The following is a 19,244-nucleotide window of genomic DNA, read 5'->3' as shown; positions in this document are numbered from 1 at the left end:
GTGTTCACCATACGAATGATTTTTATCTCTATGTATGGGATGTGTATTGAAATATGAAATCTTGTGGTCTATTATTATGATTTGATATATATAGGTTAAACCTATAACTCACCAACATTTTTGTTGACGTTTTAAGCGTGTTTATTCTCAGGTGATTATTAAGAGCTTCCGCTGTCGCATACTTAAATAGGGACGAGATTTGGAGTCCATGCTTGTATGATATTGTGTAAAAACTGCATTCAAGAAACTTATTTTGTTGTAACATATTTGTATTGTAAACCATTATGTAATGGTCGTGTGTAAACAGGATATTTTAGATTATCATTATTTGATAATCTACGTAAAGCTTTTTAAAACCTTTATCTATGAAATAAAGGTTATGGTTTGTTTTAAAAATGAATGCAGTCTTTGAAAAACGTCTCATATAGAGGTCAAAACCTCGCAACGAAATCAATTAATATGGAACGTTTTTAATCAATAAGAACGGGACATTTCAGTTGGTATCAGAGCGTTGGTCTTAGAGAACCAGAATTTTGCATTAGTGTGTCTTATCGAGTTTGTTAGGATGCATTAGTGAGTCTGGACTTCGACCGTGTTTACTTGAAAAATGATTGCTTAACAAATTTTGTTGGAAACTATATATTTTTAACATGTGAATATTATGTGATATATTAATCTCTTAACGCGTTTGATATTATGTGATAGATGTCTACCTCTAGAACAAGTCCCATTGACTCACCTAATAATAATGAAGAGTCAAATGTAAATTGGAATGATTCGTGGACTGATTCACAAGTTCCCGAAGAGGAACAGGAAGAAGAGTCGGAACCGGAAGAAGAATCGAAATCGGAAGAAGAATCGGAACCGGATGAAGAAATAGAACCGGTGGGGGAAATAATAAAACGGTTAAGTAAAAGAAAATCCTCAACCAACCGACCAAGGTTAATTATGGTCAATGGTGTTTCCGCCAAGGAAGCAAAATATTGGGAGGATTACCAATTCTCCGATGAATCGGATTCCGACGAGAATTCCGATGATGTTATAGAAATTACCCCAACTGAATTTAAAAAGGCAAAAGAAAATAATAAGGGAAAGGGCATAAAAATAGAGAAATCTAATTCCAACCCCGATGAACTTTATATGTATCGTCAACCCCCGAAGTCCTTAAGTTGTAACAATGACCCGGGAACCTCTAAACCACCAGGTTTTTCTAAACCAATGTGGAAAACGACGGCTCGTATTAGGGGAACATCATATATCCCTAGAAACTTGGCAAAACGAACCAAAACCGAAGAAAAAGAAACAAGCGAGTCGGAATAAGATAGTTGTATTCGTGTGGTGTAATATATGTAATATAGTGTGCTTATGCTTTATGATATATGTAAAAATTGCTTGTATTAATAAGTATTTTTTTTTTATGAATCTAACTCTTGTCTATTTTACAGTATAAAAACACAAAATGGATAGACAACCCAATATTTTAAGAGACCTACCCGGAGACATGATTGATGAAATCTTGTCTAGAGTCGGTCAGAATTCTTCGGCACAACTATTTAAGGCGAGATCAGTTTGTAAGACATTCGAAGAACGTTCCAAGAATGCCTTGGTTTATAAAAGGCTTTCGTGCGAAAGATGGGGGATATCACATTGGGAAATCCATTAGTTACGATGTGTTTACTTTGACGCATATATTGCGGGGAACCCAAATGCTATTTTACGCAATGGGTTAAGAAATTATTTTGACTCAATATATCCGAAAATTGGACTTCGTGATTTAGAAAAAGCGGCTAACATGCAACATAAAGAAGCATGTTATGCTTACGGATTAGTAATGTTCGCTTCTCACCAAAGTGAGAACAAGAACATCAGGCTACAACTATTAAACAAAACGTTCCCACAAGTGACGGAGTCGGTAATTGGGGTAAGAAATGAGGTTTTTAGATTGTTACGGGACTGTTGGACATTACGTAACCCTCGTCCCTTTGACGACGTTACAACACGACGTCTTATCAACGGCCATAATGGTTATGTTCCACAAGACCAAGGATGGGAAGTAATCCTAGTAAAACCAGAATGCATGACTTGTTTCTGGACGTATGAATTACGTGTCTTTATTGCCTTTGCTGAACGACTTGTGTACTAGCTAGAATTATCTTCACAACCATCTTGTATCAAATTTATTGTGTGCTATATTTCATGCTATATGTAAAATAAGCGGTATTGTAAGTTTGTAAAATATTGTGTAAAAGTTTGAACGCGAAATATTATTATAATCAGTTTTTCATATAGAATTGTAGTAGTTGAATTGTATATTAGCTACTAAGTATGAACTTAACGGGTAAGTACTACCCGAATTTAAACTTATAAAACGCTAATATGAAGAAAAAGCTTTTATAAATGAGTTCATATTATGCTACGAAATACTATTAACTACTCTTAATATTCTGTATGATTAACTTGTTCCATTTGACTATTTTGAAGGAAATGGCACCGACTACTCGACACACCGTGAATATGAATGAAGAGGAATTCCGTACTTTTCTAGCTTCAAACATAGCCGCAGTACAGGCTGCGCTACATACCAACAATAACCTTGGATCTAGTAGTACAGGAAATCGTGTTGGATGCACCTACAAAGAATTCACTGCCTGCAAACCTTTGGAATTTGATGGAACCGAAGGACCGATCGGATTGAAACGGTGGACCGAGAAGGTCGAATCGGTGTTTGCCATAAGTAAGTGTACTGAAGAGGACAAAGTGAAGTACGCTACGCATACCTTCACAAGTTCTGCGTTAACATGGTGGAATACCTATCTAGAGCAAGTGGGACAAGACGATGCGTACGCACTACCGTGGTCAGCATTCAAGCACTTGATGAACGAGAAATACCGTCCCAGAACCGAGGTCAGTAAGCTCAAGAAAGAACTTAGAGGGTTACGAACCCAAGGATTTGATATTACCACGTACGAAAGACGATTCACAGAATTGTGCCTATTGTGTCCGGGAGCATTCGAAGATGAGGAAGAGAAGATCGATGCGTTTGTGAAAGGATTACCGGAAAGAATCCAAGAAGATATAAGTTCACACGAGCCCACCTCCATACAACAGGCATGTAGAATGGCTCACAAACTAGTGAACCAGATTGAAGAAAGAATTAAAGAACAGACTGCTGAAAATGCCAATGTGAAGCAAGTCAAAATAAAGTGGGAGGAAAACGGTGATAAGAATCACCAATACAACAACAACAGCAATTACAACAATAATCGCAACAATTATCCCAACAATCGCAACATCAATAGCAACTACAACAAACGGCCCAACAACAACAACAACAACAACAACAACAGCAGCAACTACAACAATCATTCCAACAACAATAATAACTGCAACAACAACAACAACAATCAGAAGCAGCTATGCCAAAGGTGTGAAAAGTATCACTCGGGGTTCTGCACCAAATTTTGCAACAAGTGTAAAAGAAATGGTCATAGCGCGGCGAAGTGTGAGGTCTACGGACCAGGGGTTAATAGAACGAAAGGAACAAATGGTGTCGGAACTAGTAATGGCGGAGCAAGTAGTGTCGGAGCAAGTTATGCCAATGTAGTTTGTTATAAATGTGGAAAACCGGGCCACATTATTAGAAATTTCCCGAACCAGGAGAACACGAATGGACAAGGCCGCGGAAGAGTTTTCAATATTAATGCGGCAGAGGCACAGGAAGACCCGGAGCTTGTTACGGGTACGTTTCTTATTGACAATAAATCTGCTTACGTTTTATTTGATTCGGGTGCGGATAGAAGCTATATGAGTAGAGATTTTTGTGCTAAATTAAGTTGTCCATTGACGCCTTTGGATAGTAAATTTTTACTCGAATTAGCAAATGGTAAATTAATTTCAGCAGATAATATATGTCGGAATCGAGAAATTAAACTGGTTAGCGAAACATTTAAGATTGATTTGATACCAGTAGAGTTAGGGAGTTTTGATGTGATAATCGGTATGGACTGGTTGAAAGAAGTGAAAGCAGAGATCGTTTGTTACAAAAATGCAATTCGCATTATACGAGAAAAAGGAAAACCCTTAATGGTGTACGGAGAAAAGGGCAACACGAAGCTACAACTTATTAGTAATTTGAAGGCACAAAAACTAATAAGAAAAGGTTGCTATACTGTTCTAGCACACGTCGAGAAAGTACAAACTGAAGAAAAGAGCATCAATGATGTTCCCGTCGCAAAAGAATTTCCCGATGTATTTCCGAAAGAATTACCGGGATTACCCCCACATCGATCCGTTGAATTTCAAATAGATCTTGTACTAGGAGCCGCACCAATAGCTCGTGCTCCTTACAGACTCGCACCCAGTGAGATGAAAGAACTGCAAAGCCAATTACAAGAACTTTTAGAGTGTGGTTTCATTCGACCAAGCACATCACCGTGGGGAGCTCCTATTTTGTTTGTCAAGAAGAAGGATGGTACATTTAGGTTGTGTATTGACTACAGAGAGTTGAACAAACTTACCATCAAAAACCGTTATCCACTACCGAGAATCGACGACTTATTTGATCAACTACAAGGCTCGTCTGTTTATTCAAAGATTGACTTACGTTCCGGGTATCATCAAATGCGGGTGAAAGTAGATGATATTCCAAAGACTGCTTTCAGAACACGTTACGATCATTACGAGTTTATGGTCATGCCGTTTGGATTGACAAAAGCACCAGCTGTGTTCATGGACCTTATGAACCGAGTGTGTGGGCCATATCTTGACAAGTTTGTCATTGTTTTCATTGATGACATACTTATTTACTCAAAGAATGACCAAGAACACGATGAACATTTGAGAAAGGTGTTAGAAGTATTGAGGAAGGAAGAATTGTACGCTAAGTTTTCAAAGTGTGCATTTTGGTTGGAAGAAGTTCAATTCCTCGGTCACATAGTGAACAAAGAAGGTATCCAGGTGGACCCGACAAAGATCGAAACCGTTGAAAAGTGGGAAACCCCAAAAACTCCGAAGCATATACGTCAATTTTTAGGATTGGCTGGTTACTACAGAAGATTCATCCAAGATTTCTCCAAAATAGCAAAACCCTTGACTGCATTAACGCATAAAGGGAAGAAATTTGAATGGAAGGATGAACAAGAGAAGGCGTTTCAATTATTGAAGAAAAAGCTAACTACGGCACCTATATTGTCATTGCCTGAAGGGAATGATGATTTTGTGATTTATTGTGATGCATCAAAGCAAGGTCTCAGTTATGTATTAATGCAACGGACGAAGGTGATTGCTTATGCGTCTAGACAATTGAAGATTCACGAGCAAAATTATACGACGCATGATTTGGAATTAGGCGCGGTTGTTTTTGCATTAAAGACTTGGAGGCACTACTTATATGGGGTCAAAAGTATTATATATACCGACCACAAAAGTCTTCAACACATATTTAATCAGAAACAACTGAATATGAGGCAGCATAGGTGGATTGAATTATTGAATGATTACGACTTTGAGATTCGTTACCACCCGGGGAAGGAAAATGTGGTAGCCGATGCCTTGAGCAGGAAGGATAGAGAACCCATTCGAGTAAAATCTATGAATATAATGATTCATAATAACCTTACTACTCAAATAAAGGAGGCGCAACAAGGAGTTTTAAAAGAGGGAAATTTAAAGGATGAAATACCCAAAGGATCGGAGAAGCATCTTAATATTCGGGAAGAAGGAACACGGTATAGGGCTGAAAGGATTTGGGTACCAAAATTTGGAGATATGAGAGAAATGGTACTTAGAGAAGCTCATAAAACCAGATACTCAATACATCCTGGAACGGGGAAGATGTACAAGGATCTCAAGAAACATTTTTTGTGGCCGGGTATGAAAGCCGATGTTGCTAAATACGTAGGTGAATGTTTGACGTGTTCTAAGGTCAAAGCTGAGCATCAGAAACCATCAGGTCTACTTCAACAACCCGAAATCACGAAATGGAAATGGGAAAACATTACCATGGATTTCATCACTAAATTGCCAAGGACTGCAAGTGGTTTTGATACTATTTGGGTAATAGTTGATCGTCTCACCAAATTAGCACACTTCCTGCCAATAAGAGAAGATGACAAGATGGAGAAGTTAGCACGACTGTATTTGAAGGAAGTCGTCTCCGGACATGGAATACCAATCTCTATTATCTCTGATAGGGATGGTAGATTTATTTCAAGATTCTGGCAGACATTACAGCAAGCATTAGGAACTCGTCTAGACATGAGTACTGCCTATCATCCACAAACTGATGGGCAGAGCGAAAGGACGATACAAACGCTTGAATACATGCTACGAGCATGTGTTATTGATTTCGGAAACAGTTGGGATCGACATCTACCGTTAGCAGACTTTTCCTACAACAACAGCTACCATTCAAGCATTGAGATGGCGCAGTTTGAAGCACTTTATGGTAGAAAGTGCAGGTCTCCGATTTGTTGGAGTGAAGTGGGGGATAGACAGATTATGGGTCCGGAGATTATACAAGAAACTACCGAGAAGATCATCCAAATTCAACAACGGTTGAAAACCGCCCAAAGTCGACAAAAGAGCTACGCTGACATTAAAAGAAAAGATATAGAATTTGAAATTGGAGAGATGGTCATGCTTAAAGTTGCACCTTGGAAAGGCGTTGTTCGATTTGGTAAACGAGGGAAATTAAATCCAAGGTATATTGGACCATTCAAGATTATTGATCGTGTTGGACCAGTAGCTTACCGACTTGAGTTACCTCAACAACTCGCGGCTGTACATAACACTTTTTACGTCTCGAATTTGAAGAAATGTTTTGCTAAAGAAGATCTCACTATTCCGTTAGATGAAATCCAAATCAACGAAAAACTTCAATTCATCGAAGAACCCGTCGAAATAATGGATCGTGAGGTTAAAAGACTTAAGCAAAACAAGATACCAATTGTTAAGGTTCGATGGAATGCTCGTAGAGGACCCGAGTTCACCTGGGAGTGTGAAGATCAGATGAAGAAGAAATACCCGCATCTATTTCCAGAAGATTCGTCAACACCTTCAACAGCTTAAAATTTCGGGACGAAATTTATTTAACGGGTAGGTACTGTAGTGACCCGAACTTTTCCATGTTTATATATATTAATTGAGATTGATATTTACATGATTAAATGTTTCCAACATGTTAAGCAATCAAACTTGTTAAGACTTGATTAATTGAAATATGTTTCATATAGACAATTGACCACCCAAGTTGACCGGTGATTCACGAACGTTAAAACTTGTAAAAACTATATGATGAAATATATATGGATATATATATATAGTTAACATGATACTATGATAAGTAAACATATCATTAAGTATATTAACAATGAACTACATATGTAAAAACAAGACTACTAACTTAATGATTTTTAAACGAGACATATACGTAACGATTATCGTTGTAAAGACATTTAATGTATATATATCATATTAAGAGATATTCATACATGATAATATCATGATAATATAATAATTTAAAATCTAATTTGATATTATAAATATTGGGTTAACAACATTTAACAAGATCGTTAACCTAAAGGTTTCAAAACAACACTTACATGTAACGACTAACGATGACTTAACGACTCAGTTAAAATGTATATACATGTAGTGTTTTAATATGTATTTATACACTTTTGAAAGACTTCAATACACTTATCAAAATACTTCTACTTAACAAAAATGCTTACAATTACATCCTCGTTCAGTTTCATCAACAATTCTACTCGTATACACCCGTATTCGTACTCGTACAATACACAGCTTTTAGATGTATGTACTATTGGTATATACACTCCAATGATCAGCTCTTAGCAGCCCATGTGAGTCACCTAACACATGTGGGAACCATCATTTGGCAACTAGCATGAAATATCTCATAAAATTACAAAAATATGAGTAATCATTCATGACTTATTTACATGAAAACAAAATTACATATCCTTTATATCTAATCCATACACCAACGACCAAAAACACCTACAAACACTTTTATCCTTCAATTTTCTTCATCTAATTGATCTCTCTCAAGTTCTATCTTCAAGTTCTAAGTGTTCTTCATATATTCTACAAGTTCTAGTTACATAAAATCAAGAATACTTTCAAGTTTGCTAGCTTACTTCCAATCTTGTAAGGTGATCATCCAACCTCAAGAAATCTTTATTTCTTACAGTAGGTTATTATTCTAATACAAGGTAATAATCATATTCAAACTTTGGTTCAATTTCTATAACTATAACAATCTTATTTCAAGTGATGATCTTACTTGAACTTGTTTTCGTGTCATGATTCTGCTTCAAGAACTTCGAGCCATCCAAGGATCCGTTGAAGCTAGATCCATTTTTCTATTTTCCAGTAGGTTTATCCAAGGAACTTAAGGTAGTAATGATGTTCATAACATCATTCGATTCATACATATAAAGCTATCTTATTCGAAGGTTTAAACTTGTAATCACTAGAACATAGTTTAGTTAATCCTAAACTTGTTCGCAAACAAAAGTTAATCCTTCTAACTTGACTTTTAAAATCAACTAAACACATGTTCTATATCTATATGATATGCTAACTTAATGATTTAAAACCTGAAAACACGAAAAACACCGTAAAACCGGATTTACGCCGTCGTAGTAACACCGCGGGCTGTTTTGGGTTAGTTAATTAAAAACTATGATAAACTTTGATTTAAAAGTTGTTATTCTGAGAAAATGATTTTTATTATGAACATGAAACTATATCCAAAAATTATGGTTAAACTCAAAGTGGAAGTATGTTTTCTAAAATGGTCATCTAGACGTCGTTCTTTCGACTGAAATGACTACCTTTACAAAAACGACTTGTAACTTATTTTTCTGACTATAAACCTATACTTTTTCTGTTTATATTCATAAAATAGAGTTCAATATGAAATCATAGCAATTTGATTCACTCAAAACGGATTTAAAATGAAGAAGTTATGGGTAAAACAAGATTGGATAATTTTTCTCATTTTAGCTACGTGAAAATTGGTAACAAATCTATTCCAACCATAACTTAATCAACTTGTATTGTATATTATGTAATCTTGAGATACCATAGACACGTATACAATGTTTCGACCTATCATGTCGACACATCTATATATATTTCGGAACAACCATAGACACTCTATATGTGAATGTTGGAGTTAGCTATACAGGGTTGAGGTTGATTCCAAAATATATATAGTTTGAGTTGTGATCAATACTGAGATACATATACACTGGGTCGTGGATTGATTCAAGATAATATTTATCGATTTATTTCTGTACATCTAACTGTGGACAACTAGTTGTAGGTTACTAACGAGGACAGCTGACTTAATGAACTTAAAACATCAAAATATATTAAAAGTGTTGTAAATATATTTTGAACATACTTTGATATATATGTATATATTGTTATAGGTTCGTGAATCAACCAGTGGCCAAGTCTTACTTCCCGACGAAGTAAAAATCTGTGAAAGTGAGTTATAGTCCCACTTTTAAAATCTAATATTTTTGGGATGAGAATACATGCAGGTTTTATAAATGATTTACAAAATAGACACAAGTACATGAAACTACATTCTATGGTTGAATTATCGAAATCGAATATGCCCCTTTTTATTAAGTCCGATAATCTAAGAATTAGGGAACAGACACCCTAATTGACGCGAATCCTAAAGATAGATCAATTGGGCCTAACAAACCCCATCCAAAGTACTGGATGCTTTAGTACTTCGAAATTTATATCATATCCGAAGGGTGTCCCGGAATGATGGGGATATTCTTATATATGCATCTTGTTAATGTCGGTTACCAGGTGTTCACCATACGAATGATTTTTATCTCTATGTATGGGATGTGTATTGAAATATGAAATCTTGTGGTCTATTATTATGATTTGATATATATAGGTTAAACCTATAACTCACCAACATTTTTGTTGACGTTTTAAGCATGTTTATTCTCATGTGATTATTAAGAGCTTCCGCTGTCGCATACTTAAATAAGGACGAGATTTGGAGTCCATGCTTGTATGATATTGTGTAAAAACTGCATTCAAGAAACTTATTTTGTTGTAACATATTTGTATTGTAAACCATTATGTAATGGTCGTGTGTAAACAGGATATTTTAGATTATCATTATTTGATAATCTACGTAAAGCTTTTTAAAACCTTTATCTATGAAATAAAGGTTATGGTTTGTTTTAAAAATGAATGCAGTCTTTGAAAAACGTCTCATATAGAGGTCAAAACCTCGCAACGAAATCAATTAATATGGAACGTTTTTAATCAATAAGAACGGGACATTTCAAAGTAAGTAACCTAGCAAGGTTAATAGGTGAAAGAAAACTGGGAAGTTTACCTAGTGATACAAATGCTAACCCCCGGAATGAAACAGCTAAAGCCATTACCACAAGAAGTGGTACAACACTTAAACCACCTGAAATACCTGTAACTTCTGATGAAACTATTCCTACTCCACAAAACCACAACCTGAACAAGATAAGGAAACAGAACCGGTAGTTGAAAAGGTTAATGAAGATAACACAGTTAAGGATAAACCTTATGTTAAACCATACCAACCACCACTTCCTTACCCGAGTAAAATGAAGAAAGAGAAACTTGAAGCCGAGCAATCCAAATTCTTGGATATGTTTAAACAGATAAATGTAAATCTTCCTTTCATTGATGTGATTTCAGGAATGCCTAGATATGCTAAATTCTTGAAAGATCTAATCTCAAATAGAAAGAAAATGGAAGAACTCTCGGCTGTTACTATGAACGCTAATTGTTCAGCAGTGCTGTTGAATAAGATACCAGAAAAACTATCTGATCCAGGAAGTTTCACAATTCCATGTTTTCTGGCTAGTCTTAGTTCAATAGAAGCACTGGCAGACTTAGGTGCTAGTATAAATTTAATTCCGTTTTCACTATACGCTAAACTAGACCTTGGAGAATTGAAACCAACCAGAATAAGTATACAACTAGCCGATCGATCAATAAAATATCCTAGAGGGATAATGGAGAACATGCTGGTTAAAGTTGGTACTTTAGTATTTCCAGTAGATTTTGTTGTTCTGGAAATGGAAGAAGATTCTCAAGTTCCTCTCATATTAGGAAGACCATTCTTAAACACGGCTAAAGCAATGATAGACGTGTTCGGTAAGAAACTGACCCTAAGTATAGAGGACGAGAGTGTTACCTTTTCAGTTGATAGAGCAATGCAACAACCGCAATCTGCAGATGATACATGTTATTATATTCAAACTATAGATGCACATGCAGAATTATTAGAAGAATTTCCAGAATTACAAGGAACAGGAGAATGTTCTTTAGGTGAAGGTAATGAACCAATTGATGAAGCTGAAATGTTAGCTACACTTATAGCTAATGGATATGAACCAACAACAGAAGAAATTCAAATGCTAAAAGAAGAAGACAGATATCGATATAAATCATTGATAGAAGAACCTCCGAAATTAGATCTAAAGCCACTTCCAAACCATTTGGAATACGCTTATTTACATGGTGAATCTGAATTACCTGTAATAATATCGTCTTCTCTTACTGAAAATGAGAAATCACAACTCATTTCTGTGTTGAAAGCTCATAAACCAGCTATTGCATGGAAGATTCATGATATTAAAGGAATAAGTCCTTCGTATTGAACACATAAAATCCTTATGGAAGAAGGTCATAAAACGTATGTGCAACGCCAACGAAGACTAAATCCTAATATGCAAGATGTAGTTAAGAAATAAATTATTAAACTGCTAGATGCAGGTTTAATTTATCCAATTTCTGATAGTCCATGGGGAAGCCCAGTTCAATACGTGTCTAAGAAGGGTGGCATGAATGTCATTACAAATGAAAAAAATGAGCTTATTCCTACTAGGACTGTAACAGGATGGCGTGTGTGTATTGATTATAGAAAATTAAATGACGCCACCAGAAAAGATCACTTTCCCTTACCTTTCATTGATCAAATATTGGAAAGATTAGCCGAAAATAGTTACTATTGTTTTCTAGATGGATTTTCCGGATATTTTCAAATTCCAATAGCACCCGAAGATCAAGAGAAAACCACATTCACGTGCCCTTATGGTACTTTTGCTTACAAACGCATGCCATTTGGACTTTGCAACGCCCCTGCAACCTTTCAAAGGTGCATGATGGCGATTTTTCACGACATGATAGAAGAATGCATGGAAGTTTTCATGGATGACTTTTCAGTCTTCGGTGATACATTTGAATCATGTCTAGTTAATCTTGAACGAATGCTGATTAGATGCGAACAGTCAAATCTAGTACTTAATTGGGAGAAATGCCATTTCATGGTTAAAGAAGGCATTGTTCTTGGACATAAAATTTCAAAGGAAGGAATTGAAGTGGATAGAGCTAAAGTAGATGTAATTGCTAAACTTCCACATCCAACCAATGTTAGAGGAGTTTGGAGTTTTCTAGGGCATGCCAGTTTTTACCGACGTTTCATAAAAGATTTTTCTAAAATTGCCACTCCTATGAATAAACTCCTAGAAAAGGATGCTCCATTCATCTTTTCAGATGAATGTATCAAATCTTTTAATATTCTTAAAGAGAAACTCACTAATGCGCCGATCATGATAACACCAAATTGGAATCTACCGTTTGAATTAATGTGCGATGCAAGTGATTTTGCAATGGGAGCCGTTTTAGGACAAAGGATTGAAAAACGATTTCAACCTATATATTATGCTAGTAAGACGTTACAAGGAGCACAAACGAACTATACAACTACTGAAAAAGAACTCCTTGCTATTGTCTTTGCTTTTGACAAATTTCGTTCATATCTCGTTCTAGCTAAAACGGTGGTCTATACCGACCATTCTGCTCTTAGATACCTATTTTCGAAAGAAGATGCCAAACCAAGATTAATCCGTTGGATCTTACTCTTACAAGAGTTCGATATTGAAATCCGAGATAAAAGAGGAGCAGAAAATCTCGCCGCTGATCATCTTTCTCGTCTTGAAAATCCCGAATTACAAGTTCTAAATGAATCGGCCATACAAGACAACTTTTCTGATGAATATCTATTGAAGATAGATTATAATGAAATTCCATGGTTTGCAGACTATGCAAACTACTTAGTATGTGGATTCCTTGAAAAAGGATTATCGTACCAAAAACGAAAAAAATTCTTCAGTGATATAAAACACAATTTTTGAGAAGATCCACATTTGTTTAAAAGTTGTCCCAATGGAATAATACGCCGATGTGTATTCGGAGATGAAGCTAGTAAAATTTTAAACCATTGTCACACAGGACCAACAGGAGGGCATTATGGGCCTCAACTAACAGCAAGAAAAGTTTATGATGCTGGCTTCTATTGGCCTACAATTTACAAAGACGCACACCTTCTTTGCAAATCCTGTGATGCTTGTCAAAGGGCCGGAAAAATAAGTCAACGTGATGAAATGCCATAAAATGTCATCCAAGTATGTGAAGTATTTGACATTTGGGGTATTGACTTTATGGGTCCATTTCCAAAATCTCATAATAATATCTACATTCTCGTTGCCATTGATTATGTATCTAAATGGGCGGAAGCACAAGCTCTCCCAACTAACGATGCACGAGTTGTAGTTAACTTTTTAAAACATCTTTTTGCAAGGTTTGTAACACCGAAAGCTTTAATAAGTGATCGGGGTACTCATTTCTGTAATAATCAACTTGAGAAAGTTCTTAAAAGATATGGAGTAACTCATAAAATCTCCACCGCATATCATCCACAAACAAGTGGACAAGTTGAAAATACCAACCGAGCTTTAAAACGTATTCTAGAGAAAACCGTAGGATCAAATCCGAAGGAATGGTCCATTAAATTGGAGGATGCACTCTGGGCTTTTAGAACGGCCTACAAAACTCTAATTGGAACCACACCTTTTAGACTTGTTTATGGAAAAGCATGTCATCTTCCAGTAGAAATTGAACACAAAGCGTTTTGGGCTTTGAAGACATGTAATCTTGATATACATGAAGCTGGACGTCTACGGTTAAGTCAACTAAACGAATTAGAAGAATTAAGACATGAAGCATACGAAAATTCGTTAATCTATAAAGAAAGAACGAAGAAATGGCATGATAAAAGAATCAGAAGTTCAAAAGAATTTAAAGAAGGAGACAGAGTTCTTCTTTTCAATTCACGATTCAAGCTATTCCCTGGAAAATTGAAATCAAGATGGTCTGGACCATTCATAGTCAAAAGAGTTTTCCTATACTGAACGATAGAATTAATAAATTCAAATAGAATTGAATTTAAGGTTAATGGTCACAGAGTTAAACATTACATACATGGTCCGATGGAATTCGACAATGAAGTTAATCACAATTTCGATACCACAGCTAACTAAGTGTGGGGAGATTCAAGTCTTTAAAGGGGTTTATGTATTTCTGTTAGAGTTAGATTTTCTGTTTTCGTGTAGTTCTAAAAAATGGAACTCGAATGGTCTTTCCCTAGCAGACCCTAAAGAACTAGTCTTCTCCCCCCATTCTGAATTTTTATTTTTTAGGTTTTTATGAAATGAAGACTGCCTGTGAACTAAACCATGGTCTAATGCTACACGCTTTGATCACTAAACGTAATAATGACACACTTCCGAGTGAAATAGTATCAGTAATCAGAGAAAGATTGGACGGAGTAAGAAAAGAATCTAGATGCGAAGATAAAAAGTTACAATTTGGTAAAGGAAAATCAAAATCCGCAGCGAAAAGAAGAGCACGACACCTAGAAAGATGTCACAAATGCGGAAAATGGTCACATGGAGGTAAATGTTCAAATAATCAAACCTATTCAAACACCGAATTTGTTACTTTATGCAGAGACGGACCGTTCATATGTTTAGAAGAAAAGACACTGAATGCTCGAGGTTACACCTATGTAGCTATGGAAAACCAATTAAACCGACTATCTTAAGAATGGGATAGATCATATAACTAAGAATACTATCTCACAGGTAAGTCTGTACAGTTTTTATTTTTTTATTTTTATTTTTAACCTTTTGATAATAAACGCTAATTTGTTCGCTATAAAGTATTAAATTGGTATTGAATAAAATTAGGTTTGGCGACCGAAATTATTGATATCATTCAAAAATTTATTACATCACTGCGAAATTTAACGTTTATTCTTAAGGTATAAATATCTTTAATCAATCAACCCAAAATATTTCAAAAATTCGTCATGAGTTAAATTAGGTCTTGGAACCGAAATTACTTTACCGAAAAGAGGGGCGCATATTTTTGATAATATTTGATTGATTAAAGTGGGATAAAAGCCAAAAAGATTTTTAATTTTATTTTTACCATATTTTTAAAATTAATATATAAATCTTAAATTAATATTGTAAACTTTGTAAAATCAATATATTTAAAATTGTAAATATTTGAAAAATATAATATAAGTTTGGTGTGAATTTTTAATATTAATTTTGAATTTTATGTATTTTTATTTTAAGTTTGGTGTGAATTTAAAAACAAAAATTTACTTTATGTCGCTAAGTTAAAAATATGATTTTTAAAATTCGTCGTAAGTTGAAGACTAGGTCGTTGAACCGAAATTGCTTTACCCGAGGGAGGGACAAGAACTTTTATTATCATTATTTTTAATCTTATTGAATTAAAGTATGTCAAAAACATTAAAAAACCCCAAAAATCTTAGTTTTTAAAACAATCGCTACAAAAAGACAAATTTTAAAATTTTGTCAAAGGACGGACTAGGACATCGATCCGAAACGACCTCGTCCTAAATAACAAGGGAAACAAAATTTTAAAATTAATTACTTAATTGTTTTAATTAGTATAAGATAAAAAAAAAAATACAAACTCCGCGACTCGCGGAGTTTGAAGCATCAAACACCGCGACTCGCGGAGTTCCAAAAATACTGAAAAAAAATAAAAGGGGCAGAACTGATCAGTCCCCAACCCACACACACGAAAAATACTGCGAAAATAACCCGCAAAAACCCGAAAAAACACCCCAAAATTCACAATTTTTGACCGTTAATCATCAAATCTTTTACTAAAATCATGTTGAGAAGGATGCTATCAAGGAATTACTCAAGAAAAATGGTAAATTTCTACACCTAAACACCATTTAATCTGAAAATTAGTGTTCTTGAGCAATTTTATACCCAATTTGATTTTGATGCTTTTTAGTGTAATTATGCTTAAATTGTTTATGTATTATGCTTGTATAACCTAGATTGATGCTATTTAACATGATTAGAAGCCTTAAACTTCAAATTTTGAGTAATCTAGGGTTTGTGTTCTTGAGCAAATTTGGGGCTTTTTGATATAAACAGGTTATGGCCGATTTTTTTCATGAATTGTTGCTAAATTAAGTAGTGTAACATGTTTAGGTAGTTAAATGATCCAAACTTTGAGCCTAAACATGATTTTGAGAATTAAAGTGGACTTTTTCAAGTCTAAAATTCATGAACTTGATTTTTGAGAGATAATGCCATTTGAAACTTGTTTAATTGCTAGTAATGATTATTTTAACATATTATTTGAGTTGAATGCTTATGAACTTGGAGAACATTTTCTTATATGCTTATTTGAAAAAGTGTAGATTTGATGAAAATATGAAAATGAGCTTATGTTTGATATAAATTGAACATGTCTTTGTAATTATTTTGATTGATGATTTTGCTGACACTAATGCATATTTGGATGCACAAAAATTGTGTTTGATGTGTTTTGTAGACTGAAAGGGGTGAATCTTCATCCCAAGCTCGCAATGCTCCTACTGAGAATGCGGAACAACAGGAGGTGGATAACTACTACAAACAAGATATACCTCATCCAGTCATGACATTTTCTGATATGCACTTGAAAGATTTGCACCCGAACCTGAGATTTGACAGACTTTGGATAGATTATCCAAAATACCAAAGGGGTTTGCATACTCTTCATTCTAAAGTTGTTGAAGTACCTAGGGTCATAGAATGGGGACCATTAGAAGCTGTAGAATTGGCCGGGCCAATTAGGGAATTACTTGCACAGAGGTATGGTAATTCTACTTTTAACGACTGGGTACGTTTATTCACCATGCGTAGACCTGTATATAAAGTATGGTGTGAAGAATTGTTGTGTAGCATAGAAATAAATGATCGGGTAGCTAGTATTACCGATCGATCTTTTATTAGATTTTTGTTAGGAGGTTCGATGCGCCACATGTCTTTACTAGACATGGCTCAGGCTTTACGTATATATACGCCTAAGGAGTTAGCATCTGCCGATTGTAGAGGGTTGATATTGAACGGTAGGAAGATAGACAAAAATTTTGATACGCATGGTGTATGGAGTCAAATGACTAGCCATCACCGATTCAAAGGGGGAAATTACTCTTATTTGGATATAGATAGAGCTGTATTAAGAGTAATTCATAGGTTTTTAGCTAATTCGATTACACAAAGAGGTAAGAACAAGGAAAAGGTAAATGAACAGGATTTGTTTTACCATATGTGTATTCGAGACCCACAAAGCGCTGTAAGTATACCTTATGGTGTGGGTTATTATTTATCAGCTATGGTTAGGGGGATGAGACCGCATAGCATAATAGGAGGTGGTATATTTATTACTTTGATTGCTGAATATCTCGGTGTGGATATAAGTCGGGGGGATTATTAGTCGAAGAACCAGAACCCCGCGATACAATAGGTTTAAATGTATACCATGGTGCGAAAGTTTTGAAGAGGCGAAATAACGCCGCAGTACAATACCATGGTAGACATCCACAGGTTGAGAGAAACCAACAGCAAGGTAATGTAGGAGGGGGAAATGAAATGGCAGAAATGAAAAGGTTTATAGCTTCACAAGAGTATGAAAATGCTAGACATAGAACATTTGAAGATTGGCAAGTTCATCAAAACCAAATCATAGCTTATTGCCAACATATAGGTAGAAACTATATTCCTACTCCATCGCCCATATTCCATCCCTGGTCTATAGAGATTCAACCACCGTATCCTACGTATAACCCTGCCGAAGCATTCTATAGCACATACGGTTTTGCATGGAACCCCTACTGGTATCAGTATCATCCCTAGTCTACTTAGTTTTATTTATTTTATAATTTGTAATGTTGATACATTTAATACTTATGTTAATATTGTAATAGTTTTTATAATTTTCTAACTTTTATTATTAGATTTTAATAATTGTTGAATGTGGGGTTAATATACCAAACTTCAAAAATATGTATATATGTTTGCAGTTTATCTTATGTAAACAACAGGGTAAAACAACGCATTTTCAAAGACTGGCATTAAGTTCAGCAAAAGCAACTAATTTTTGACGACAAGATGCAAAAGATATGTGAAATAACAACAAGACGGAATGAACAAATGATATGCACCATTTGTCATTCAGCAAGCAAACACAAATATGTTTGGAAACTTTGGTAAAATTTAATCATTTTCACACAAATCACCCTCAATAATTTAAATTGTTACTGATTTCTTGCAAATGAGGGCATTGTAAGATCTTAAGTGTGGGAAGGGGTTAAATTCTTTCGGATTTTAAAATTTTTACTTTATACACTTGGTTACCATTAGAAATACTAGTGAAGTAGTAGTTGTATTAGAATCTAGTACTCTCTGATAATAAAGAACAGCCCTAGTCTTATATACTGACTACCCAATTCTAGTAAAATTTTTCAAAATTTTCAACTAAATGAACTCAAAATCATGTTTATACATATTTATGAACGATAAAACTAGGTTTTAACACCGAAATTATTGTTACCTCGGAAAGGACATAAATTGAGAAACAAACAAAAATGTTAAAATTCATTTAAAATGGAATAGAGGACAATAAAAAGGAAAATAAAAGCCAAGTGTGGGAAAATTTACCAAGATATTTTAAACATATGTCACATATTTCTGTACAAATAACTGAAAATACTTTTACTTTGGACTAAACTAAAAAGTTTTACCTGATTTACTGTAAGAAAGATGGATCTACACGATGAATCAATTCCATCATTAAAAGGAAGTAAAGTCTTCCGAAAAAGAAACGCGCTTCTTGATTTAGGTCAGGAAGTTGTCGTCCAGACTAGCTGTAGGTTGACGAAAAATCTAGAAAAGTCATCTCTAAAATCAGCAGGAAATCCACGGACCTCAGCATAAAACAGGGTCACCAAGTGGTCAGATTTATCC

This window comes from Rutidosis leptorrhynchoides, chromosome 2, assembly GCF_046630445.1.
Source record: "Rutidosis leptorrhynchoides isolate AG116_Rl617_1_P2 chromosome 2, CSIRO_AGI_Rlap_v1, whole genome shotgun sequence".
Taxonomy (NCBI): Eukaryota; Viridiplantae; Streptophyta; class Magnoliopsida; order Asterales; family Asteraceae; genus Rutidosis; species Rutidosis leptorrhynchoides.
The sequence above is the reverse complement of the archived record's forward strand: the minus strand, read 5'-3'. Positions refer to the sequence as shown.